General features: G+C 37.0%; 1 protein-coding gene and 1 pseudogene across 4 annotated transcripts in view; one reads left to right on the plus strand and one right to left on the minus strand.

The window, feature by feature from the left end:
- TNFSF4 (TNF superfamily member 4) overlaps nt 1-25,779 on the plus strand; it is a 305,662-nt gene that overhangs the window by 182,343 nt on the left and 97,540 nt on the right. The window lies entirely within an intron of this gene.
- On the minus strand, nt 19,523-19,647 carry LOC115932534 (uncharacterized; annotated as a pseudogene).

Genomic DNA, 25,779 nt, shown 5'->3' on the forward strand with positions numbered 1-25,779 from the left:
TTTCAAAATAAGATCAACTCATAGTAAAAATCTTTTAGAAATTAATCATAGCAGTTATAATAGTTTGGATTGAATGTTTACTCATTCTAGAACACTGGAAATTATGTTGATTTTGTTTATTTTTGGGGGTGGGGGTGGAGCACTCCACTTGAAAGAAAAAGGTAGAAAAAATTCCATTACTTATGTTTCCATTAATGCCTGTAGCATCGCAAATCCAGTGATCAACAAAATCCAGTACCATTTGGGCAGTGAGATAGTGGCTGTCAACAACTATGGAGAGAGAAACTTGCAGAGACTATTGGGGGAAATCCCTAACCTACGAAAATCCCTCCTCAGCAACAGAGTGTCCCAGGGACCTTTGAGATTCTACTAAGGGCTGGTAAAGTAAAATGTCAATCCAAGTGGCAGATACTATCTTTCATCTCTTCTCTGAATTACAGGATTTCTCTCCTCCTATACCTTCTCTCCTCCTATTCCTCATAGGAAGTTCCTGGCTGGAGAAACTCCCAATATGGGTAGGCCAAAGAGGAAGGACTCTAGGGCTGCTTGCTCTTCCTTGGGGACTTTAAATACCAACTTCTGCTTTTATCTTATATCTATGTATGTATGTATGTATGTATGTATGTATGTATGTATGTATGTATCAATCATCTATTTATTATCTATCTATCTATCTGTCTATCTACCATCTATTTTGGGGGAAGTAGGGGATTATAATGAGCAGTAATCAAATGACCAATATAGCCGGATTTATTGAACTTATAAAAAATCAGTAAAATATGCCTTTTAGAGATTGAGAGAAATTAGCCTAAAAGTAATTTTTTGGCCATGTGAGCAGTTGACAATGGGTTTAAATACAACTTAATCTTTAGTTGATGAGCCCCTCAGCCTACCCCTGACACTACAAGAAAACTGCTTATAGTTAATGCATGTCTTCCCACATTCCCTATTCCTTCTTATGTTGCCCCTCCCAACTTTACATGTTGGGGGCAGGTGGAATCCTAATTTATATAGTTACCACAGTCTGAGAAACAGGTTAACTCTGCATTCATGATTACAAATTTAGATTGTTTGCAAAAATAACTCTTATGCATCATCCCATATAAAGCCTTAATTCCAGGCTCATAAATCAAATAGTCAATACAAAAAGCACTTATGAGTTACCTCCTGTGGATCTTTTGCTAAAACACAATGCAATTTAGTAGTTAGCGGTCCTAAACTAGTAGAAAAGTATTTCAAGGAGATTTGTTTGAATAACCCGTGGGAGAAGGAAAGAAGTAGGATTGGGTAGAGGGAAGAAGTGAAATGCAAAACAGTCACAAGTCCTCATGCAATCCTAATAGATGCCCTGAGTCTTTAGATAGCCCCTCAGAATCCTAACACCTTGGGGCAAGGGAACTGGGTCTTTATTTCCCATCCACAAGTGATCGGATGCAGGTTGGCCCTGGGAGTGAGCCATCATCTTGGGCAAAGCAGCTTTCATAAGCTTAGGGCAGTTTCCAGAGAATGATGCAGTTGAGAGCTGTCAGCTGCTGTCAATACTCCTAAAAGCAGTGGGGAAAAGGAGTGTGCTTCAATTCTGGATGCAGATTAGACATCAGGATTTATGGGCTGTTGAATCTGGCTGTTGAATCTGGCACTGAGTGGCATACCACAGCATCCACTACAATATTTAAAAATTATTGTTAGGTAAAGGACATCATAGCCCAACAATTTCTCAAGTGACTGGTAATTTTTATTTCAAATGTATAATTGGAAAATGTTAACAAACTGGATATATCACTCATAGTTATTAGTTTAGAGGTGTCATGTTAAGTACTCATTGTTATATAGCTACTAAATTTCTGTATGAATTATATTTTATATATCCTCTTTCATTTATCCAGTGTGATTTGCTTAAAAGAACTCTGAAACTCTTTTATGTCTGAGTTAAAAGACCTGGGTCCTTACCAAAATCTGCCACTTACCATAGAACAAGTCATTTTACTTCCTCATCTGTAAATTAGTGATGATGATATTTTGGCTGACTCTTCCACAGGGTTGTTGTGCGCAGTAACAAACAAAATGCTTGTAAAGGCCTTTTGTAAACTGCTGCTAAAGAAGAGCTCAGAGAAGCTGTAGCTGTGGGAGTCCTGCTCTGGCTAAACAGCCTCAGTTAGCATGAGGAGCCCCTGAAATTTGAGAGTAGTGCAGAGTGAAGTGTGGATGATACAAACAGAGGGAATGAGGCAGGAGATTCCAAAAAAGAAGGGGTGAGGAAGAAAGGTGGAATTTTCCTTGGGTACCAAAGACTATCGTTTCCTACACCACTCTAACTCAGGCCAGCTCTACTAAAGCAAATTGAAAACAGAACAAAACACAAAATAGACAGACAAATCAGCTGACTGAATTACATGTTAACTAAACCATTATACGTCTTAGAGCATGTCTCTTCCTCCCATTCTTACCCTGTTTCCCGCACCAGGTAAACAGCAATCATATTACTGAGAGGAAAGAAAAACCACTGTATTTGTTTAGTTTTGGGGGTTCTTGGCTATAATATGGGATCTGTCACCTCCTTAACACGACTTTGACTCAACCTTTTCATCTGAAAGCAAGTGGGTGTTCATTTCTAAGTCTCTCTTTATTGCTGTCTCTTTTTGTTGTGGTCGTGGTTGCTTTGGTCTCATTTTTAATCTTTCCCCGTGACAGTCCTCTCTCAGCCCCTGTCCTGAAAGTAAGTGATCAGCCTTCAGGTCAGGGTAGAGTTAGCCTGGACTTCCCCAGACTCTACCCACGGCATCGGAAACGTTTCCTTTGAATTCTCAGCTTTTTCAACATTGACGATACAGCCTTGGTTTTGGTTTAAAAAACTGGAGATAAATGTCATGTGGTCAACTCCAAGGAGGCATAGTTGAATGATTTCTAACCAGAGGCATTTCCCAGTTGGTTGGCCACATTGAGACCAGCTTTCCCTTCTACCACAGAGGTTTGCTGTAGCATATTCTGCTCCCCTCGCTGTATTCTTCCTTCCAACAACCCATCTATACATCCTCTCATTCATTCATTCATTTATCTATTTCCCTCTCTTTTGGTCAAGAAACCAGTGTGGGCTGCATTGCATATTTCGTATTCTCTCCTGCAGCCTCCTCGCATGGGCCAGATATGGATGAACTCCTCCTTCAACTTCAATTCCTTGCTCCTAGCACCTACTTTTTCTGGTTTGGCCTCCATCTCTGGGAGCTGATGAGTGGCCAGGATAATTTCAACAAAGCAGCAGTGCAGATTGGGGCCAGGTCTGTTTTGTGCTTTCTGTTACTTCAGGATTTATGGGCTATTGAATCTGGCACTCAACCCTGGCTTTGCCAACAGTACATTTGTTTTATCCATAAAGCAAACAGCAATGACTGTGAAACTTGACTTTACTTGGACTGTGACAAATCTGTCTGCCATACCAATGATCTTTTTTTTTCGTGTGTTGCCAGATAACTTCTCCCTTCTTGCCCCCCAAGATTTCTTAAAGGAAACAAGGTCTAACATATCATTAGATGGTGTATGAATATAATGAAAACATTTTTGTCATGGAAGTCTGTCCTGTCTCCCTAAGGATAGGCTGGCTACCTTTCTCTGTATTCCAATGGCATCTTATACTCTTCCCTGTATTTTCTGTATCTTTCTCTCCCACTAGACATCATGAGGACAAAAACTCTCTTGCTCATCATTATGTCTCCAGTCTGGAACCCAGAACTGTCAGTGTATGTTTATTCACTGATGAACTAAACTTTATAATGTGTGGGCTTTCTTCCAGTTTCCAAGGCCTATTGAGAGGCTGTGCTGAGGGTAAGTTGGATGTTGGGTTCTTACATGTGATTTTGCTTCTCCATTACATCTGTCCATCCATACCATTTTCCTTGCCAGAACATGTCAGGCACAATCTTCTGCTATAGGGGAATCATGATTGGCGATGGCTAAAGGTGATCAGAAGAAAAATAGCCAGAAGAAGCATGCCCTATTTTTCCTGCCTACGCATGTCCACTAACAAAGTAGGAAGTCTGTGCTTGGCAGTGTATCTATGGCTGTCAAGATCCTTTCCCAAGCCTGTAGTCTTTCCTTCTTTTGTCTCCCTACCCCTCACTCAATCCCCTTTGCAGCCTTCTCTCCTGCCAGTTAAAAAAGCCACCACACCTTACATTACTTAGAGTAAATGATCACTTGTGTGTGGCATAGGTGGCTTTTAAAGCTGATTTAGATTACTATGAAAACTCTGTATTTTTTTGTGTGTGTTTAAGCTCTACCTCTTCAACATATTGTAAGCTCCTTGAAGGAATGACTCATCCTCACACTCTTTTTTTTCTTCCTCTTTGGCTCCAATATGTAGAATAGAATGCCTTCTATATATTAGGACTTTAATAAATATTTGTTGGGTAGAACTGAAATTCACATAATGAGACATCTCATTTGCAATGGGTAGCTGTGCTTGATGACATCACCTTTGGTTTCCAAGGGGTCAGGATTTCTAACCAAGCACATTCTCTTCGTAACTCTTTGGCTAACCCATGCTTGTCTCAAAAATCACTTCCTCTGAGGAGCCCTCTAGGATGACAGAAAACTGGGCTAGGTACTCCTTCTGTGTGGTTGCATAACATCTTTTACTTCTCCATTTAATACGAATGTACTAGGGTTCTTAAAAACATTCATGGAAAATGTGTATTATGAAAAAACTATGCATAGATTTCAATTTTTTTCACCCAAATAAACTTGTACTAACTCGCTATAACATGTCTGAACAGGAGCTAGTTTGAGATACTTAGAAAGATAAGATGTCAGTTTGAAAAAAGACCCTATCAGAGCCATACAAATTCTGCTAAAATTGAAGCAGGAACAAACATCAAATTTATGATGAAGTTTGGGTGGAAGAGTGGTGAAATCAGTGATGCTTTAAGAAGTTTATGGGGACAATGCCCCAAATAAATCAGCAGTTTACAAATAGATAGCTCATTTTAAGAAGGGATAAGATGACGTTGAAGATGAAGCTCACAGTGACAGAGCTTCCATGTCAATTTGCAAGGAAAAAATTCATCTTGTTTATGTCAGCTCTCTTCAGGCCTGAGGATTAACAGCAGAAACAATAACTAACACCACAGGCATCTCAATTGGTTCTGCTTACACAATTTTGACTGAAAAATTAAAGTTGAGCCAACTTTCCATTTGATGGGTGCCAGTACTGTTGTGTCCAGATCAGGTGAAAACAAGAGCAAGAGCTTTCAAAGGAAATTTTAAACAAGTGGGATCAAGATCCTGAGGCACTTCTTTGAACAATGATTAATTCCTTTTTATTATAGGTTAGTATTTTGTGGGATGGATACATCACCATTTGCTTATCCATTTGTTTCATGATGAATTTAGGTTGTTTTCAGCTTTTAGCTATTATGAATAAAGCTGTTATGAACATACATATTTTTGTGTGAAAATGTGTTTGCATTTCTCCTGGGTAATTACTTAGACGTGGAATTGTTGGGTCATATGGTGAATGTATGTTTAACTTTATAAGAAATGGTCCAAGTATTTTTAAAAAGGGTTGTATCATTTTCAGCTTCCACCAGCAGTATATGAGAGTTGCTCATCTATACTTGTTATTGTCAGTCTTTTAAATCCTAGCCATTCTAGTGGGTGTGTAGTGGTATTTGACTGTGGTTTTATGTTGCAGTTTTCTGTTGACTAATTATGATGAGCATCTTTTCATGTGTTCATCAGAGATTTGTATAATTTTTGTGATGTGACTATTCAAATATTTTGCCCGTTAAAAAATTGGATTGTCTTCTCAGTATTCAGTTGTTAAGAATTTAAAAAATATATATTCTGAATAAAAGTTTTTTCAGTCATATGTACTGCAAATATTTTTCTGCCTGTCTGTGGCTTTTCTCCTAGTCTGCCCTCTGTATCCACAGGTTCCACATTTGTGGATTGTTCTTTTCAAAGTCCAACTTTGAGTTTCACTGATTTTTCTCTATTGTTTGTCCCATTTCAGTGTGATTGACTTCTGTACACATATTTATTATTTTGCCCTTTATTGTTTTGGCTTAATCTGTTCTTCCTTTTTATTTTTTGGGGGGTTTGTTTTGTTTTTACTTTTAAAAAACTTTTATTTTAGGTTCAGGGGTACACCTGCAGGTTTATTACATAAATATATGTTGTGGAGGTTTGGGGTATGAATGATCCCATCACCCAGGTAGTGAGCATAGTATTTGATAGTTTTTGAACCCTCATCTATGACCCTCCCCATTCTAGTAGCCCCGGTGTCTATTGTTCCTATCTCTGTGTCTGAGTGTACTTAATGTTTAACTCCTACTTGTAAGTGAGAATGTGCAGTATTTGGTTTTCTGTTCCTGCGCTAGTTTACTTAGGATGATAGCCTCTGGCTGCATCCATGTTGCTGCAAAGAACATGATTTTGTTATTTCTCATGTTTGTGTAGTATTCTATTTGTATATATACCACATTTTCTTTATCTAGTCTACTGTTGATGGGCATTTAGGTTGATTCTATCTGTCTGCTGTTATGAATGGTCCCATGATGAACATACGAGTGCATGTATCTTTTAAATAGAATGGTTTATTTTTCTTTGGGTATATACCAGTAATGGGATTGCTGGGTTGAAGGGCAGTTCTGTTTGTAGTTCTTTGAGAAATCTTCAAGTTGCTTTCCACAGTGGCTGAACTAATTTACATTCCCACCAGCAGTGCATAAGCATTCCCATTTCTCCATAACCTTGTCAACAGCTGACTTTTTAATAATAGCTATTCTGATTGGTGTGAGACAGTATCTCATTGCGGTTTTGATTTGCATTTCTCTGATAGTTAGTGACGTTGAGCATTTTTAAATATATTTGTTGGCTTCATGTGTGTCTATTTTGAGAAGTGTCCGTTCATGTCCTTTACCCATTTTTTCACAGGGTTATTTGTTTTTCTGCTTGATGCATTAAGTTCCTTATAGATTCTGAATATTGACCTTTGTCAGATGCATAGTTTGCAGATATTTTCTCCCATTCTGTAGGTTGCCTGTTGACTCTGTTGATAGTTTCTTTTGCTGTGCAGAAGCTCTTTAGTTTAATTAGGTCCCACGTGTCAATTTTCATTTTTATCGCAATTGCTTTTGGGGACTTAGTCATAAATTCTTTGCTAAGACTAGTGTCCAGAATGGTATTTCCTAGGTTTTCTTCTAGGATTTTTAGAGTTTCAGGTCTTAAATTTAAGTCTTTAATTTATCTTGGGTTGATTTTTGTATAAGGTGAAAGTGGGGGTCCGGTTTCAATCTCCTGCATGTGGCTAGCCAGTAATCCCAGCACCATTTATTGAATAGAGTCCTTTCCTCATTGCTTGTTTTTGTCAGCGTTGTTGATGATCAGATGGTTGTAGGTGTGCAGCTTTATTTCAAAGTTTTCTATGCAGTTCCATTGGTCTGTGGGGTCTGTTTTTGTATTAAATACCAATACTATGCTGTTTTGGTTACTGTAGCCTTATAGTATAGTTTGAAGTTGGGTAGTCTGATGTCTTTGGCTGTGTTCTATTTGCTTAGGATTGCCTTGGCTTTTGGCTCTTTTTTCACTCCATATTCTGTGAAAAATGACATTGGTAGTTTGATATGAATAGTATTAAATCAGTAAATTGCTTTGGGCAGTATGGCCATTTTAACAATATTGATTCTTCCTATCCATGAGCATGGAATATTTCTCCATTTATTTTTGTCACCTCAGATTTCTTTCAGCAGTGTTTTGTAATTCTCATTGTAGAGAGCTTTCATTTCCTTGGTTAGTGGTATTTCTTGGTATTTTATTTTTGTGGCTATTTTTAATGGGATTGGACTCTTGGTTTGGCTCTTGGCTTGAACATTATTGTTGAGTTACTAATTTTTGTACATTGATTTTATATGCTGAAACCTTATTGAAGTAATTTTCAGTTCTAGGACCCTTTTGGCAGAGTCTTTGGGGTTTTCTAAGTATAGAATTCTATTATCTGTGAAGAGAGATAATTTAACTTCTTCTCTTCCTGTTTGGATGCCTTTTATTTCTTTTTTTTTTCCTGATTGCTCTGGCTTCCAGGACTTCCAGTACTACGTTGAATAGATGTGGTGAGAATGGACATCTTTGTCATTCCCCACTTCTCAAGGGGAATGCTTCCAGCTTCCAGCTTTTGCCCATTTAGTATAATGTTGGTTGTGGGTTTGTTATAGATGGCTCTTATTATTTTGAGCTGTGTTTCTTTGATGCCTCATTTGTTGTGCATTTTTAACATAAAGGGATGTTGAATTTTATTGAAAGCCTTTTCTGCATCTATTGAGATGATCATATGGTTTTTGTTTTTAATTCTGTTTATGTGGTGAGTCACATTTATTGATTTGCATATGTTGAACTAACCTTGCATTTCAGAAATAAAGTCTACTTGATCATGGTGAATTAACTTTTTGATGTGCTACTGGATATGATTTGCTAGTATTTTGTTGAAGATTTTTGCATCTATGTTTATCAGGGAGATTGGCCTGAAGTTTTTTTTCCTTGTGTTTCTGCATGATTTTGGTATCAGGCTGATGCTGGTTTCATAGAATGAGTTAGAGGGGAGTCCCTCCTCTTCAATTTTTTGGAATAATTTCAGTAGGATTGATACTAGCTCTTCTTTATACATTTGGTATAATTCAGCTGTGAATTTTTCTGGTTTAGGTTTTTTTTTTTTGGTTGGTAGATTTTTTTTTTTTATTATTGATTTAATTTTGGAACTGGTTACTGTTCTGTTCAGGGTTTCAATCTTGGGGAGGCTGTGTGTTCAGGAATTTATCTATTTCTTCTGGGTTGTCTAGTTTGTTTAATAGCCTAGGTATTTGTAACAGCCTCTGAGGACTATTTATATTTCTGTGGGGTCTTTTGTAATGTCACCTTTGTCATTTACGTTTGTGTTTATAGGGATCTTTTCTCTTTTTTTCTTTGTTGATCTAGATTTCAGTCTTTTAATCTTGCTTATTCTTTCAAAGAGTTAACTTTTGGTTTCAGTGACCTTTGTATGGATTTTTGCACCTCAGTTTCATTCAGTTCTGTTCTGATTTTGGCTACTTCTTTTCTTAAGCTATGTTTGTGGTTGGTTTGCTCTTATTTTTCTAGTTCCTCTAGGTGTGATATTAGGTTATTAATTTGAGATCTTCCTACTTTCTTGATGTAGGCACTTTGTGCTATAAACTTTCCTCTTAACATGCTTTAACTGTGTCCCAATGATTCTGGTATGTTGTGTCTGTGTTTTCATTAGTTTCAAAAATTTTTTTGATTTCTGCCTGATAGAGTTTAGATATGTGGCCCTGCCCATATCTCATGTTGAAATGTAATTCCCAATGTTGGAGGTGGGGCCTTTGAGAGGTGATTGGATCATAAGGGTGGATTTCTTATGAATGGTTTAGCACCATCCCCTTGATGCTGTCCTCATGATAGTAAGTGCTCATGAGATCTGGTTGTTTCAAAGCGTGTGGCACCTCCTCCCATCCGCACCCTTGCTCCTGCTTTTACCACGTAAGGTGCTCGCTCCTGTTTTGCCTTCCACTAGGAGTGAAAGCTCTTTAAGGCCTCCCCAGAAGCAGATGCCATTGTGCTTCCTGTATATCCTGCAGAACCATTAGACAAATAAACTGCTTTTCTTTATAAATTACTCAGCCACAGGTATTTATTTATAGCAATGCATGAATGAACTAATATACTGCCTTAATTTTGTTCTTTATCCAAAAGTCATTCAGGAGCAAGTTGTTTAATTTCCATGTAATTGTATGATTTTGAGAGAGCTTGTTGGTATTACTTTCTTTTTTTATTGCACTATGGTCTGAGAGTGTGGTTGGTATGATTTTTTCTTTAATTTCTTGAGACTTGCTTTGTGGCCAGGCATGTGGTTGGTCTTCGAGTATGTGCCATGTGCAGATTAGAAGAATGTATATTCTATTGTTGTTGGGTGGAGTATTCTGTAGAAGTCTATTAGGTCCAATTGGTCAGGTGTCAGGTTTAAGTCTGGAATATCTTTTTAGTTTTCTATCTCGATGATCTGCTTAACACTGTCAGTGGGGTGTTGAAGTCTCCCACTATTCTTGTGTGGTTATCTAAGTTTCTTCTAAGAATTCGTTTTATGAATCTGGGAGTGTGAATGTTGGGTGCATATATACTTAAAATGGTTAAGTCTTCTTGTTGAATTGAACTCTTTATCATTACGTAATGCCCTTCTTTATTGTTTTTTATTGTTTTTGATTTAAAGTTTGTTTTATCCAACATAAGAATAGTAACCCCTGCTCTTTTTTTGGTTTTCTTTTTGCATGATAGACCTTTCTTCGTCCCTTGACTTTAAGCCTATGAGCGTTACATGTGAGGTGGATCTCTTGAAGACAGTAGATAGTCGGGTCTTGCTCCCTTATCCAACTTGCCACTTTATGCCTTTTAAGTGGGGCATTTAGCCCATTTACATTCAAGGTTAATATTGATGTGTGAGAATTTGATCCTGCCATCATGTTGTTAGATGGTTGTTATGTAGACTTGATTGTGTAGTTGCTTTATAGTGTCAGTGTGCTGTGTACTTGAGTGTGTTTTTGTGGTGGCAGATATCTTCATGATGTTTGCATTTTAAGGTAATTTGATTATAATGTACCTGGTCAGGTTTTATTTATTTTTATTCTGCTTGTGGTTCATCAAGATTCTTAGGTCTGTAGGCTTGTAATTTTCACAATACCTTGGAAAATGTTGAACCATTATTTCTTCAAAATTTTTTTTTTAGCCTCAAATATATCTCTTCTCCTTCTGGAACTCCAGTTACACTTCTGTTGGATTTCTTGATATTGCCCTATAGCTCACCGAGGTTTTGTTTATTTTTTTCTGTCTTTGTACTTAGGTTTAGGTGGTTTCTATTGCATATCTTAAACCTCACTGATGTATTCTTCTGCAGTTTCTTATTTGCTGTTAATGCCATTCACTGAATTTTTCAATTCAGATACTGCATTTTTCAGTTGTTGAATTCCCATTAATTCTTTTAATCTTCTATTTTTACTCTTATTATGTTCATGTGTTCATTTACACACTTGAGCTTATTGTTTGTTAATTTTGCCATTAGTGTCATTTCTTGGCTGATTTTACTGACTTTTCCCCCCTGCTGGCTATGGGTCATATTTCTCTCATATTTGCATGTCTAGTAATTTTAAAAAGTAATTTTTATTATATGCTGGACATTGTGATTGTTACATTGCTGAATGTTTAGATTTGGTTGTCTTTCTTTAAAGAGTGTTGGAAAAATTCTGAGAAGCAGTTAAATTACTTGTGGATCAGTTTATTCATTTTAAAATTGTTTTTAAACTTTGGGAAATTTCAAGGTAGCATTCATTAACTGAAAAATTGCCCCCCCCCCGACCCCTCACTTATGTGAGCGCCGTGTCTCTTACATTTCTATATAAATCTTCATCTTAGAGCTCTCCTGTAATTTTTGGCCTCACGTTATGCCATCTACACAGATGGTTTAGTATTTATCAATGGACTCAAGGGGACCACACTGCATATTTTTAGAGGTTTAGAGCCTTTTCTATGCATAGTTTCCTTTTCTCCAACACTGACTTGAAAAACCTGATCACTTTGGCCTCCCTGTTCCCCTCAACTCACAGAGCTCCTTTCTGTCTCTTAAACTTAGGGAGACAATTGGTCTCTGCTTGAGTTCTCTTTCTGTGCACTGTAGTCTGGAAATTCCTCCAGGTGGAAATCAAGAGTAGGCATAGGGGTCTCTTAGTTTATTTTCTTTCTCTTAAAAATTCCATTTACATACTGTGTACAATTTCTTAAAACATAGTTTCATATATTTTTCTAGTTTTACAAAGGAGAAGGAGAAGTATGGTTTCAATTATTCCATCATGTCAAGTGGCAGTCCTGATTGGTAGTGTTTTTATTATTGTTTAGTTTTAAAGATTTTGAAATTTCTATTATGATTTTATTTTAACCCATGAATTACTCACAATTGTGTTTTACAATTTTGAAAAGATATGAGAGTTTTAATTTTTTGTATTTATTTTGAACTTAGTTTTATTGTACTCTGTGAATGTGTTCTAATATAACAACAAATAACTGAAATTTGTTGGATTTGACTTATTGCTATCTTATAAGCATTTCACATGTATATGAGAGAAAAGGGTATTTTTTAATTATTGGGAACCATTTCTATATATATTCATTAAATCAATCATATTGTGTTTAAATTTTTTATATCTTTGCTAATTTTCTGTTTGCTTGGCTATTTATTTATTTATTTATTTATTTTTGAGACAGGGTCTGGCTTTGTCACCCAGGCTGGAATGCAGTGGCACCACCTCAGCTCACTGCAACCTCTGCCTCCTGGGCTCAAGCAGTCCTCCCGCTTCAGCCCCCCAAGTAACTGGGGCTACAGGTGCATGCCACCACGCCCAGCATAGGGATGCAGTTTTGCCATGTTGCCTAAGCTGGTCTCAAACTCCTGAGATCAAGCGATCCACCCACCTTGGCCTCCCAAAGTGCTGGGATTTGGGATTACAGGTGCAAGCCACCCCGTGCTTGGCTATTTATTGATGAGAGATACATGTTGAAATCTAATACCAGATGGTGAAGTTGTTAACTTCTCTTTATAGTTCTATAAATTTTTGCTTTATGTATTTGGAAACTTTAAAGATATTGAGTATACATTACACATGGTAAAATACACAAATCTTAAATGTCTAGTTCAAAGAATTTTTACACATATGTACATACACACATCCCACTATGTAACTGCCTCATCAAGATGTAGAATATTTCTTCAGCTGCAGAAGCCTCCTTTGTATCTACATTCTGTAAATATCCAAAGGAAACCACTGTTCAAACTTGTACCAATATTGATAAGTTTTGTGTGGTCTTGAACTTTATATAATTAGAAACATAAAATATGTATTTTTTGCTCAGCATTATGGTTTAAGATTTATCTGTGTTGTTTTCTGTATCAGTAGATTTTTTTTTATTGTTATGAAGAATTCCATTGTGTGAATTTTTCTCCGTTCCATTATTGACAATCATTTCAGTTGTTTACAGTTTAGGGGTATAATAAATAACTTTTCTGAGAACATCCTTGTACATATCTTCAATGGAGACCATAAACATTTACATTTATTGATAAATGCCCAGTAGTATAATTGCTGAATCATAGAGCAAGCATCTGTTTTGCCTTAGTAGATATCACTGAATGCTTTTGTAAAATAATGGTACCAATTTACTCTTATATCATTACTGTATGAGAATTCTAGTTGCTCAACATGCTATCAACACTTGGCATTGTCTTTATTTTAATTTTGGTAATTCTGGTGGGTGTGTAGTGGTATCCCATTATGGTTTTTAAAAATTATTTATTTATTTTATTTTTGAGTCAGGGTCTTGCTTTGCAATCCAGGTTGGAGTGCAGTGGCACAATTACTGCTCACTGCAGCCTCAAACTCCTGGGTTCAAATGATCCTCCTGCTTTAGCCTCCCAAGTAGCTGGGACTACAAGTGCACACCACCATGCCTGGCTAATTAAACATTCTTTTTTTTTTTTTGTGGAGACGTGGAGGGGGCATCGGATCTGGCTGTGTTGCCCAGCCGGGTCTTGAACTCCTGGCCTCAAGCAATCTTCCTGCCTCCACCTCCCAAAGTGTTGGTATTATAGGCATGAGCTGCTGTGCCTAGCTCATTATGGTTTTTAAATTTGCATTTCTCTGATGACTATGGATGCTGGGCACATTTTAATATATTTATTAGTTATTTCAATGTCTTTTTTTATTAAATGACTAGATTTGGCTTTTTTGTCCATTGGATTTTTTTTCTCTTTTCCAAACCAATTTATAAAATGTTGAGGATATATTCTGAATAATAATTCTTTGTTAGATGTACGTATGGAAACTGTCTTATTTTTGTGTTTCTTGCATTTTCATTATCTTAATAGTGTCTTTTGATCAACACATGCTTGATTTTAAGAAAGTCCAATATATTAATCTTTTTTTATGCTTAGTGCTTTTTATGTCCTGTTTAAGAAATCTTTGTCTTTCCCAACTTCAGAAAGAGATTCTTTTATTTTTTTCCATTAGAATATTTATTGTTTTAACTTTCACGTTTAGGTCTATGGTTCATTTGGAATAAGTTTTTGCATGTAGCACAGATTGAGTCTAAAGTTAATTTCAAAAATGGATATCCACTGAATCCATCACTATCTATTGAATTGACTGTACTTTCCTAACTGAATTAGTGTCTTTGACACACATCAGGTGACTGTATATGTGTAGGTATATTTCTTGCTTAATAGCTATTCTGTACCATTGCTCCATTCTTGTGCCAATGTTACACAGTATCTTAATTTCTTCAGTTTCATAATGGTTTGAAGTCAGACAGTGTATGTCTGCCAGTTTTGTTCTTCTGTTAGATTGTCTTGGCTTTTCTAGGTCTCTTACATTTCTATATACATTTTAGAATTCGCTTGTCAATTTACAAAACAAAACAAAACAAATCTTAGCTGGGTTCTTAAATTGGGATTGAACTGAGTCTATAGAACTATATGGGGTGAAATGACATTGTAACAATTTTGAGTTTTGTAATTCATGAGCATATTATACTCTTCCATTTACTTAAGTTTTCTTTAATTCTCTTGTTATTTTCTGAAGCTACTTTGTTAGGTGTAAAAAAGTTAATTAAAAACATCTTCCAGATAAACTGAATATTTTAACTTTTCTGTGTCTTTTCATGTTGGTCAGCGGTCAGCAAACTGTTTTGTAAAGTGTCAGAGTAAGTATTGTCAAGTTTGCAGGCCATGCAGTCTCTGTTGAAATTATAGGCATACCTGAAAGATATGGTAAGTTCAGTTTCAGATTATAGCAACAAGGACAGTCACATGCATTTTTCTGGTTTCCCAGTGCATATAAAAATTATATGATACTATACTGTAGCCTACTGTGTGCAATAGCATCACGTCTAAAAATAATGTACACAGCTTAATTTAAAAATACTTTATTGCTAAAAAATGTGATCACTTGAGCCTTCATCAAATTGTAATCTTTTTGCTGGTAGAGAAACTTGCCTGGATGTTGACGGCTACTGACTGATCAGGGTGGTGGTTGCTGAATGTTGTGGTGGCAGTGGCAATTTCTTAAAATAAGACAACAATAAAGTTGCTGAACTGATTGACTTTCCTTTCATGAAAAATTTCTCTGTGGCATGAAATGCTGTTTGATTGCATTTTACCCAAGTAGAACTTGTTTCAAAATTGGAATCAATCCTCTCAAACCTTGCTGCTGTTTTACCAACTAAGTTTATGGAATATTCAAAATCCTTTGTTGTCATTTCAACAGTGTTCACAGCATCTTCACCAGAAATAGATCGCATGTCAAAAAAACACCTTATTTGCTCATTCATTCCTATGAATGAGGAAGCAACTCTTTATCCATTCAAATTTTAGCATATAATTGCAGCAATTGAGTCATATGTTTAGGTTCCACTTCTAATTCTAGCTCTCTTGCTATTTCTACCACATCCGTAATACTTCCTCCGGTGAAGTCTTGAACCCTTCACAATCATTCATGAGGGTTGATATTAAGTTCTTCCAAACTCCTGTTAATGTTGATATTTTAACCTCCAAACAAGAATAAAAAATTAATGGTGTCTAGAATAGTGAATCCTTTCCAGAAAGTTTTCAATGGACTTTGCCCAGATTCATTAGAGGAATTGTTACTTATGGCAGATATAGCCTGACAAAGTGCATTTCTTTAATAGGACTTGAAAGTCAAAATTACTCCTTGATCCATAGACTGCAGAATAAATGTTGTGTTAGCAGGCATGAAAACAACATTTGTCTTCTTGTTTATCTCCATCAGATATCTTGGGTGATCAGGTGCATTGTTAATGAGTAGTAATGTTTTGAAAGGACTCTTTTTCTGAGGAGTAGGTGTTAATAACGGACTTAAAGATAGTCAGTAAACCATGCTTCAGATGGATGTGCTGTCATTCAGCCTTTGTTGTTCCATTTATAGAGCACATGGAGAGTAGATTTTTACTTAAGGGCCCTAGGATTTTCAGAATGATAAATGAGCATTGGCTTCAACTTAAAGTCATCAGCTACATTAGCCCTTAACAAAAAAGTCAGCCCGTCTTTGGAAGCTTTGAAGCCAGACACTGACTTCTCCTCTCTGGCTATGACAGTTCTAGATGGCATCTCCTTCTAGTAGAAGACAGTTTCATCTACCTTGAAAAACCTGTTGTGTAGTAGAGCCACCTTTATCAATTGTCTTACCTTCTGGATAACTTGCTGCAGCTTCTACATCAGCACTTGTTGCTTTACCTTGCACTTATATGTGATGAAGATGGCTTCCTTCCTTAAACCTCATGAACCTCAAAGACCTGTTTTATCCAGGATCTAGCTACTTTACAGTGGGAGAGTCCTTCAGAGTATATATCCCACCACATAGGTTAAAGTGGAGGTCTTCAGGAACCATGTTCAGTTGAACTCAGTGCCTGTCACAATGATTCATTGAATGAGTAACTTACCTTCTGGGACTTCTGCTAGCTTCAAACTTTTCTTCTGCAGCTTCCTCACATTTTCCAGCCTTTCTAGAATTAAAAAGAGTTAAAATCTTGCTCCAGATTAGGCATTGGCTTAAGAAATGTTGTGGCTGGTTTGATCTTTCCAGATCACTCAAACTTTTTCTACATCAGCAATAAGGCTATTTTGCTTTCTTATCATTCATGTGTTCACTGGAGTAGTACTTATGATTTCCTTCAAGAACTTTTTTTTTTTTTTTTTTTGCATTCATAAGTTGACCAACCGTTTGGCACAAGAGGCCTAACTTTCAACCTTTTGACCTATGTACTATTATTGTCATTCATTTGCTTTGGTCTTTACTTTGTAAAGATCATCTGTCAGTCTGTATTCTTATGGTTTTCTTATAAATAAAATGTTTAGATTTACCTATATGTTTACCATTTTTCTTGCTCATGATTTTTTCAGCATCTTAGACTTCTTTCAGGGAACATTTTCCTACTGACTGAAATATAGTCTTAGAATTTTCTTTAGGGAAGGTTTGTTTGTGGTGACTACCAGCTTTTATTTATCTGGAAATGTTTTTATTTTGCCTTTGTTTTTGTAAGGTAGTTTCAATAATCTACAATTATTGGCTGACCATAGATTGAGAGTGCTCTTCTCTAGAGAGGATTTCCAGTTGTTTCTGCTAGCAGCCAAGAGGTTGCCAAACTGAGACCATTTCACCTCTGTCTAGGTTTCTGGCTTACTGTGGGAATCTGTGATTTAGACTACCCTCCTTGATGCTTAGTTTCTCAGTTATCTGCAATACTGATCAAAACAACTTGAAGAAAATCTTGTCTTTTTCTTGCTTGTTGCCCATTGATTCCCTCTCAGGTTTCAACTGTCTTTTTTGAGGGGGGGAAAGGATGGGGTGAGAAAGTTGTTGATTGGTGCCTTCAGAGATATCCCAGAAATATACATTCAAAGGCCTGTTTTATCCAGGATCTAGCTACTTTACAGTTGGAGAGTCCTTCAGAGTATGTATCCCACCACATAGGCTAAAGTGGAGGTCTTCAGGAACCATGTTCAGTTGAACTCAGTGCCTGTCACAATGATTCATTGAATGAGTAACTTACCTTTGACATAGGTAAAGAAGGTAGCTGTCAGTATAGCATGTACTGATAGATCTGGGACAGAATTGGTGAGGAAAAAAGCTTTCACATTTGCTCCCAGTTGATGCCTGCATCTTTTCTAAATGAGCTTCTTTTAAGTTAAAGCCGATATTATTTAATAAATGGAAATGCCTGCCAGGTTGGTCTCTGTATGTAACATATAAAAATTGTCATCAGTCATTTATCATTTATACCTTAGTAAGAATTTATCATATAAACAAAATGAAAGAGTCATCACATGTTTAAACTAAAGAAACCTTAGACTTTATACATTTAAAAATTTAGGCCCAGCATGGTAGCTCACGCCTGTAATCCCAGCACTTTGGAAGACCGAGGCGGGTGGATCACAAGGTCAGGAATTCGAGATCAGCCTGACCACCATGGAGAAACCCCATCTCTATTAAAAATACAAAAATTAGCTGGGCATGGTGGCACATGCCTGTAATCCCAGCTACTCAGGAGGCTAAGGCAGGAGAATCACTTGAACCTGGGAGGTGGAGGTTGCAGTGAGCTGAGACAGTGCCACTGCACTCCAACTTGGGCAACAGAGTGGGACTCTGTCTCAAAAAAAAAAAATTTAGACTGTGAAATTTAACATAGTCTATCCATATTATTCATAGACAGTGAGTTTAAATGTCTGATATAAGATCCTATAACAAACTCTACAACCACCAAGAAAACACAGACTTTTATTTCATTTTTTATTGATACATAATAATTGTACATACTTATGGGGTGCATATGATATTTTGGTACATGTATGCAATGTGTAATGATCAGATCAGGGTAATCAGAATATCCATCACCTCAAACATTTATCATTTCTTTGTTTGGGAACATCCTAAATATTCTCTTCTAGCTATTTTAAAATATACAATAAATTCTTATTAACTATTGTCACCCTACTGTGCAATCAAATGCTAGAACTTACTTCTTCTATCTAACTATATTTTTGAACCCATCAACCAATATCTCTTTACCACCCTCACCATGCTTCCCAGTTTCTGGTAATCATTCTACTCTACCTCCATGAGATCAACTTTGAAAAAACAGATTTTTGATAAGAAGATTGTGTGGAGGTTGTGCATGAAAAGACTGGGAGTTGGACACACCTGGCTTTGCCAGTTAGTGATGTGTGACGGGACAAATTCTTATTCTCTCTGTGTCTTAGTTCATTTTTCACTGAAATAGATAATGTTAATATGTCCCTCATAGGATTGGTTGTGAGTATTAAATGAGATAATGTATTTAAAGCATTTAGCAAATGTCTCATGCATAATGAGTTCAATAATGTTGGCTGAAGATTTGATTACTCCATCCTTCTAGCTGTAGAAACAAGCCAACACAGAGGAGAACCTTGATCTTGAGAACATTGATCACCTTGAGCCATTAGAAAAATATCTAAATGTTATCTTAAAAAATAGAGCCATTATAGCTTTCTTATGTAAGCATATTTCAGTCATAATATATATTTTTACAATTTAAAGGGATATTCAATAGCTTCCTGAGAAATGCAGTCATACATTAGTGCTTATTCAATTTCTGATGATGACATATAAATGAAATATGTTGTGCACATACCACTCTGCCTGATTCCCATGTTCTTGCTCTCATCTTGAGGAGAATATATTAAAGCTTAGATTTATGGAACAACTTGCCTAAGGAACTAAAAAGCCAGGTTTCTATACTAAACATCTTTACTAAGTTTGTTAAGCATGGGCTCTTTCCATTCAGAGTGCATATAATATAATCCTCTACATCTGAATTCTTCCATATATTAAAATCACACTTGGCAAAAATATTCCTTTTTTTTTCTTTTTTTGTTTGTTTTGTTTCACGTCAGATGGGTAATGTGCCAACGAACTTTGTGTGAGATGTGCCTCCCACAAACTGTTCTAACAATGCACATCTCACGTACTAGTGTGAAAACCCAATTATCACGCTTATGAACCACAACAGGATTGCAAAAAATATTTCCCCATTTTTTTGAGACTCAACACTGATTTTATCTCTTGACTTTAAAGCCTCTTTTTCAGTATTTCAAGTTTTAAGATTATGTAAGAACTAGTAATAGTTAAATCTAGCAACTGAGAAGTACCCTTACAAAATTGGAAAGTAGGTTATTGCCTGGGAGTTTAAATAATAAAATCCATGTACAATGAATGAGATGAGCCATCTCTAAAATTAGGCTAAGAGATTATTAATAATCTTTAAACTTCTGACTCATGATTTTTGAAATTCCCCAAACACCAGTCAATGAGATCTGGGCATAATCTCAGTGAGACAGAATTGGAACGTGATTTTAACATACTAAGTAGAAATAATCAATTGCGTTATATTATTTGCTTTAAAGTAAGGTATTGGAAGCAGACAAGCTTCCGTAGTGAAAGCTAAAAATGAGGGCCGGAGAGAAAGCATTCAAATGTTTATTCAGCCTTATCCAAGGAATAAAAACTAACTTGTCGTTGTTAGGTAGTGATTCATTATCAGGACTCACAACAATGATTTGAATGAGGAGGGACCATTAAGACTAATTATTGTGTTTTGTCTTCATGTTCTCCATCTATCCATTCATCCACCCATGCCCCCACCCATTTATTTGACAAATATTTATTGAATCTCTACCATCTGCCAACTACTAGTTAGATTATGAACACATGAAAATGAAGGACACAGACCTTGAACTCAGGGAATTCATAACTTAAAGGAAGAGAAACCAGAAAGACAGATCAACCATGATTAGTGTAATTGGTAAAATGGTACAAACAGGAATGGTATCCAGCCTCACTTGAGGGGCTGGAGGGAAGAGTAGGTAAGAACAGAGGAAGAGTAGACATGGGAGACAGTGGTGGTTAGGTTATAGTGATGGACATTATGAAAAGAATGTACAGGGAGGACATCACTAGTTTAAATTTGGAAGGATGTATGGAAGTTTGGTATGCAGAGAAAGGAAGAAAAGACATCCTAGGCAGGGGCACTGTGTATAAAACAGAGGAAAGACTGAAAAAGTGAGGCATTTTCTGAGAAGACCAAGAAGTTTGAAAAGAGATGAGGCTACAGTTTGGCAGAAGGCAGTTTATAAAGGGCCTCACAGACAGTGGAAAATATTTTATAATTATTCTAAAATAATGAAGAATAATTAAATGATGTTGAGTGAGATTATTATGGATTTGTGTTTTGTTTTTACACATTATTGGTATTGCACTAAATGTTGTCAAGGGTGTTACAAAGGAGACTCAGGGAAACCTGAAAAAAGGTAGTAGCAGTGGGAAATGAGAGAAGGAATGGGTATGAGAAATACCTAGGTGACAGGATTTATCTAGATTCATGGTTAAGTTTTTGGAGTGTAGGTAAGGAAGGGAAGGCAATTACGATGATTGCCAAGTTTCTGACTTGAATACAAGTTGGCTGGTGCCACGTTTTCTACTACTGTTAGAAAACACAGAGGAGCAGATAATGATGAAGACATGGTGAGTTCAGTTTTGGACCATGATATTTGAGTTTGGCTACTCAAGTGGAGCTTACCAGAGGCAGTTGGATGTGTGAAGCTGCAATTTGGGAGAGAGATCTGGGTTGCATATTTAAATTGGGGTTTTTAACAACATAAAGACAGAATTGAAGCCATGGATAAGAATGAGGACTGAGGACAGAGGCTTGAGTAAATTAACATTTAGGGAGACAAAAAGTAAAGGAAACTCAGAATGTTCAAAGAACTAGAAGAACCAGGTAAGAGTATGGGCTTAAACCATGGAAAGAGAGTTCTGTAAAGAAAAGTGAACAAGAGCATTTAATGTCAGAAAAAGATCAAAAGAAAGGTGAGAAATGTAGATGTTCATTTGATTTTGAAATGTAGGGGTGCTCTTAGTCACCATTAAGTCCTTTTTATACAACATATGAATTGTGATTATGACCTACAATGTCCTAGGGGAAACTAGCTTGCCAGCTTTTAAAAATCACTTAGTAGTAATTGAGTCAGTGGCCAGGAGAAGTGAGATCTTCCAACAGTAACAATTTATGCCCACTGGACAAGTAGGGCAGCTACTATGTTTCTTGTGGCCTAGTAAAAGTTTTAAATTTTACAGGTTTGGATTACAAATATGTTGTTCCTCAAGATATTTTTGTTGACAAGCAATTTGACCCATTTGTGTGCAGCCACTGTGGCTGATCTGACATTCTTATAGGGCTTTGGGTGCTTTTACAGGGAATTCTGCCCTTATCTTCCTTCTTGATTAATTGGCTAAATCATATCATCATATCAATTTATTTCGAGAATGCTTCTGGTAGCTGGAACACGTGTTCTGGAAATCTCCTCCCCTTGCTGTGCCTCCCATTCCTTTAATTAATTTTGAAACATCATTTGTGTGGAAAGAAGGTTATTCCATATTTATATAATCACTTATATGCTAGCTGTGCTCTGAGTTCATATTTGATTTGTTAAGATGTAAAGTGCAATTTTTTGAAGACTTTACTTTCCAGTGAAAGTTTCATTGAGCTCTGCCTCATAGATATAAAGGCTTTTCATGCTGATGTTGGGAATGGCATAAATGATGGTGGTAGGGTTACTTAATAGAGACAACGACAAATATTAAAGTAGTCCATGCCAGTTGGAACCTGAAATGAATGGGCTTGGGAGAAGAAGAAAAAATATTTCTTGTCTATTTCAAGGAGGCTGGAGATAACCAGAAATGCATAATTTTGAAGGAACAATCAGGAGAGTATAAGAGATATATAAATTCATTCATTCATTAAAAAATAAATGAACACCTACTCTATACCAAGCATTGTGCAAAGTGCTGGCCATGTAATAGTTACCAAGATAAACAAGGTCTCTGGATGCACAAAATGGGAGAATGTAGTATATTTTACATTTCAAGACTTGAAATTGTATTGAATTAAAAGTTGTCAGAAAAGGCTGGGAAAAATGAAAATAAGACTTGGGATCTCCTATTTAAATGATCTGAGAACATTTGGATACTGTTCTTCTTAGATGAGCAAATCTCATTGGTTATTGAATTTAGGCCTGACACAAGAAGGATTTGGACCTACACTAAAGTTTTACACTCCCTGGGATTCTTCGTGGTGTCATTCTTCCCTTAGTGTAATTCTCCCTCCTATACCTGTCATGCTATTTCTGCCAGGAACATTTCTGTAGGAACCTTGACCATATAAACACAATGGTTAAAAACATGAGTTTTGTAATCAGACTGGCCAGGACTCTCATTTATCATTGATGAGCAATGTATAACCATACTTACTTCAATGGACTTCTGTGAGACTAAGTGAAATGAATACCCAAAGCTTTTAGCACCCAATGTGCCTGATACATTGTAAGTGTCCATTATTATTAGCATTGCCCTGGATTCTAATAGTGACCCAGAGATAGTGCTAATGCAGAACTGATAGCAATAAAAGACAAATCCACCTTTGTACTAGCCACCCTTGTGAGTCACACCTGGTAAAAACTATTATATATTAAGTACTTATTATGTCCCAGCTTTATGCTAAGTAACTTACATATGAGTTGACAGTGTCTATTCCTCCTTGCCACTCTTCTCCTCTCATATTTTTGTTCTTACCGTTGAAGTTCTGAGGACACCCTAGAAATAGGGCATCCCCCCAAAATTGGGGTCAATAGGTTAGAAAGGCTACACAGGTCACAGCAGAACTCTAATCTCTCAGACTCCCAAGTTTAAGACTGCACTTTCCCTCAATGCTGTATTTAGGTCTCTTTCTTTATTTTCCTGGCCAAGTCATCAGAAGCTGGTTGAACAGAACAGATCCTGAATAGTTACCTTCATGACAAATAATAACAGCTACACATTTTCCCATGGTCTTCACCCCAGACAGGTTTCTGTCTCCTCACTATGGAAGGTGGTAGAGTGAATACCATGAAACCACGTGCTGCTTTCTTTTTTACCACTGGCAGAGTTTCACCCTGGTTGAATGGGTTCAAAGAGAAGGTTTCACTCTAACTGCTGGCCTTACAGACACCTGGAACATCTGAAGCATTATTATTATGGCTGACTTGTTCTGAAGAACTCAGGCTTTTCTCATTTTTAGAAAGTGTAATTTTGTGTACTTGTATAAAGGGAAGAGAAATACTGCCCTCAGAAATGAAAATTCTATCACAGCATCACTGTTAGTTAGATATCATATGTACATCGAGCTGCAGATAATAAAGCAGCCATGTTGAGCCCCCTGTGATGGCTGAAGAGCCTGGTTCTTGGGTTGAAGAGGACAGACACAGGCAAGTTCTCCCCATCATCCTACCTGTGATTAGCCCAGTGGCCTGTTCTAATCTCCCTTTCTAAAATTCAGGCAAATGTTAATTTTCTTCTCAATAGTACTTAGTCAAATTTCTTGCAAATTTGAAATGTAAAATAGAAAACTCCCACAAAGTTGAGCTCGTAAATTAATCATGGCCACAGGAGCTAACGAGCAATGCCACTGGGCTAGACTTCAGCTCCTTTCCTGTGGCTCTAAGGCCTCCAACTCAGTAGCTCCTTTCTCTACTCATTCTCTCTGCTGCTGTTTAGGTCAGGCTCATTCACTCCCAGCTTAGTGTGCTTTTCCCTTGGACAAGATGACAGAAAGTTGACCTGCCATCATAGTGTTTGAGTCCTTCCCAATCATGGGAAACTGGGAACAACTGGGTACACTCTGAGACTGTGTGGTAGAGGTGGAGAGGAGAAGGAAGAGGATAGTTAGGAGAAGTCTGAAGCCTATAGCTTAGAGAGTGTCTTCCTCGTGAAAAATTGCACTCACTGGGCAGTGGCATTACAGAAACAGGCTTAATTTGGATTAATCTTTCTGTAAATCTGTATTGAGAATTGTTTCATAAAACAATGTCACCGGTCTTCTCTGTTGTTTGTCTCTCTTTTGCATAGGTTTAACATAATTATCTTTAGTTTTTCATTCTTAGGTATGATGTTGGTTGTCAATATTGATATTCTTTTTCATGTTAAGGAAACATCTATTACACATTTTTAAAGAGTTCATTTAACTAAAGCAATGGTTTTCAATTTGATTGAATTTCTTTTTGACGGCAACCAGTTAAGATGCTTTTATTGTTTTTCTTATTTAATGTAATGGCACTCATACCAACCACACTACTGGGAAGTTTTAAAGGGCTAAATATGTTAAGCTACTAGAATAGTGTCATATAGTGTTAGCTGTTATTATGATACATGATGTGGTATGTTATCTTAATAAATTACAGATAACCCATTCTTACATTCCTGGGATTAAACCCCAAAGCCTCTGTCAACCTGGGCTGCTGACTGATGTGTGTCCCATGGTGGGGAAACTCTAAACATTGTAAACAACTTTTTTTCCCCCAGGGGTTCCATGTTTTCCATTGGGATTATAATTGTGTGAAAGCCGGCATTAACTTCCCTCTCTCCCAGAAAACACTGGTAATAAGAGATCTGCAAGTGCTTACAAATTGAACAGAAGTGGTCTCACCTGCTGTTGGTCAGATTATTTTGAATGGCCAACAGAGTGTTGTAATCACAAAAATGTGGAAGTGAGAGGTGGATTTGTTCAGAGGCAATTCACCTTGGTGTTTTTACACATCTTATGACAGCTTTAGTTCCAGACTATCTTTTCCAGGATGTTTGTATAGAGCACAGAGGCTTGGGAGCTAGAGATGGTATCTCTCTCCAGGTCAGACAGTAGATTTGTTTCTTGAAAAAGATAATATAGTTTCTGTCCGTGGAGCAAAGTTTGGGCAGGTTTGCTTGCAGCCACTTAAAAGATGGGAAGTTTCCTAAGCTCAGGGTTCCTCATCTGGGATGGGACATGGATGTGTGTGCAGGATCTGCCCAGGCCTGTTCTGTGTCGTTCCCTTCCCTGATGGGACTTAGGGACAAAGGGACATATAGAGAACACGGAGCTTGTGCTGCATGCTCTGCCATGGGTAAAAATGGTCCAAATCAGTTTGGGCTTGTTGTTTCCTTTCCAACTAAATTTTGAAAGGGCAGCAAGTCAGCTTAGCACCTATGCTGTTGCTTAGAGATTGCTTAAGCCCTTGACAAGAGTTACACAAATGACGCTATAGCAAAATAGTCAAAGCAAAGTACTGCATGTGAACAG

This window comes from Gorilla gorilla, chromosome 1, assembly GCF_029281585.2.
Source record: "Gorilla gorilla gorilla isolate KB3781 chromosome 1, NHGRI_mGorGor1-v2.1_pri, whole genome shotgun sequence".
In the NCBI taxonomy this organism is placed as follows: Eukaryota; Metazoa; Chordata; class Mammalia; order Primates; family Hominidae; genus Gorilla; species Gorilla gorilla.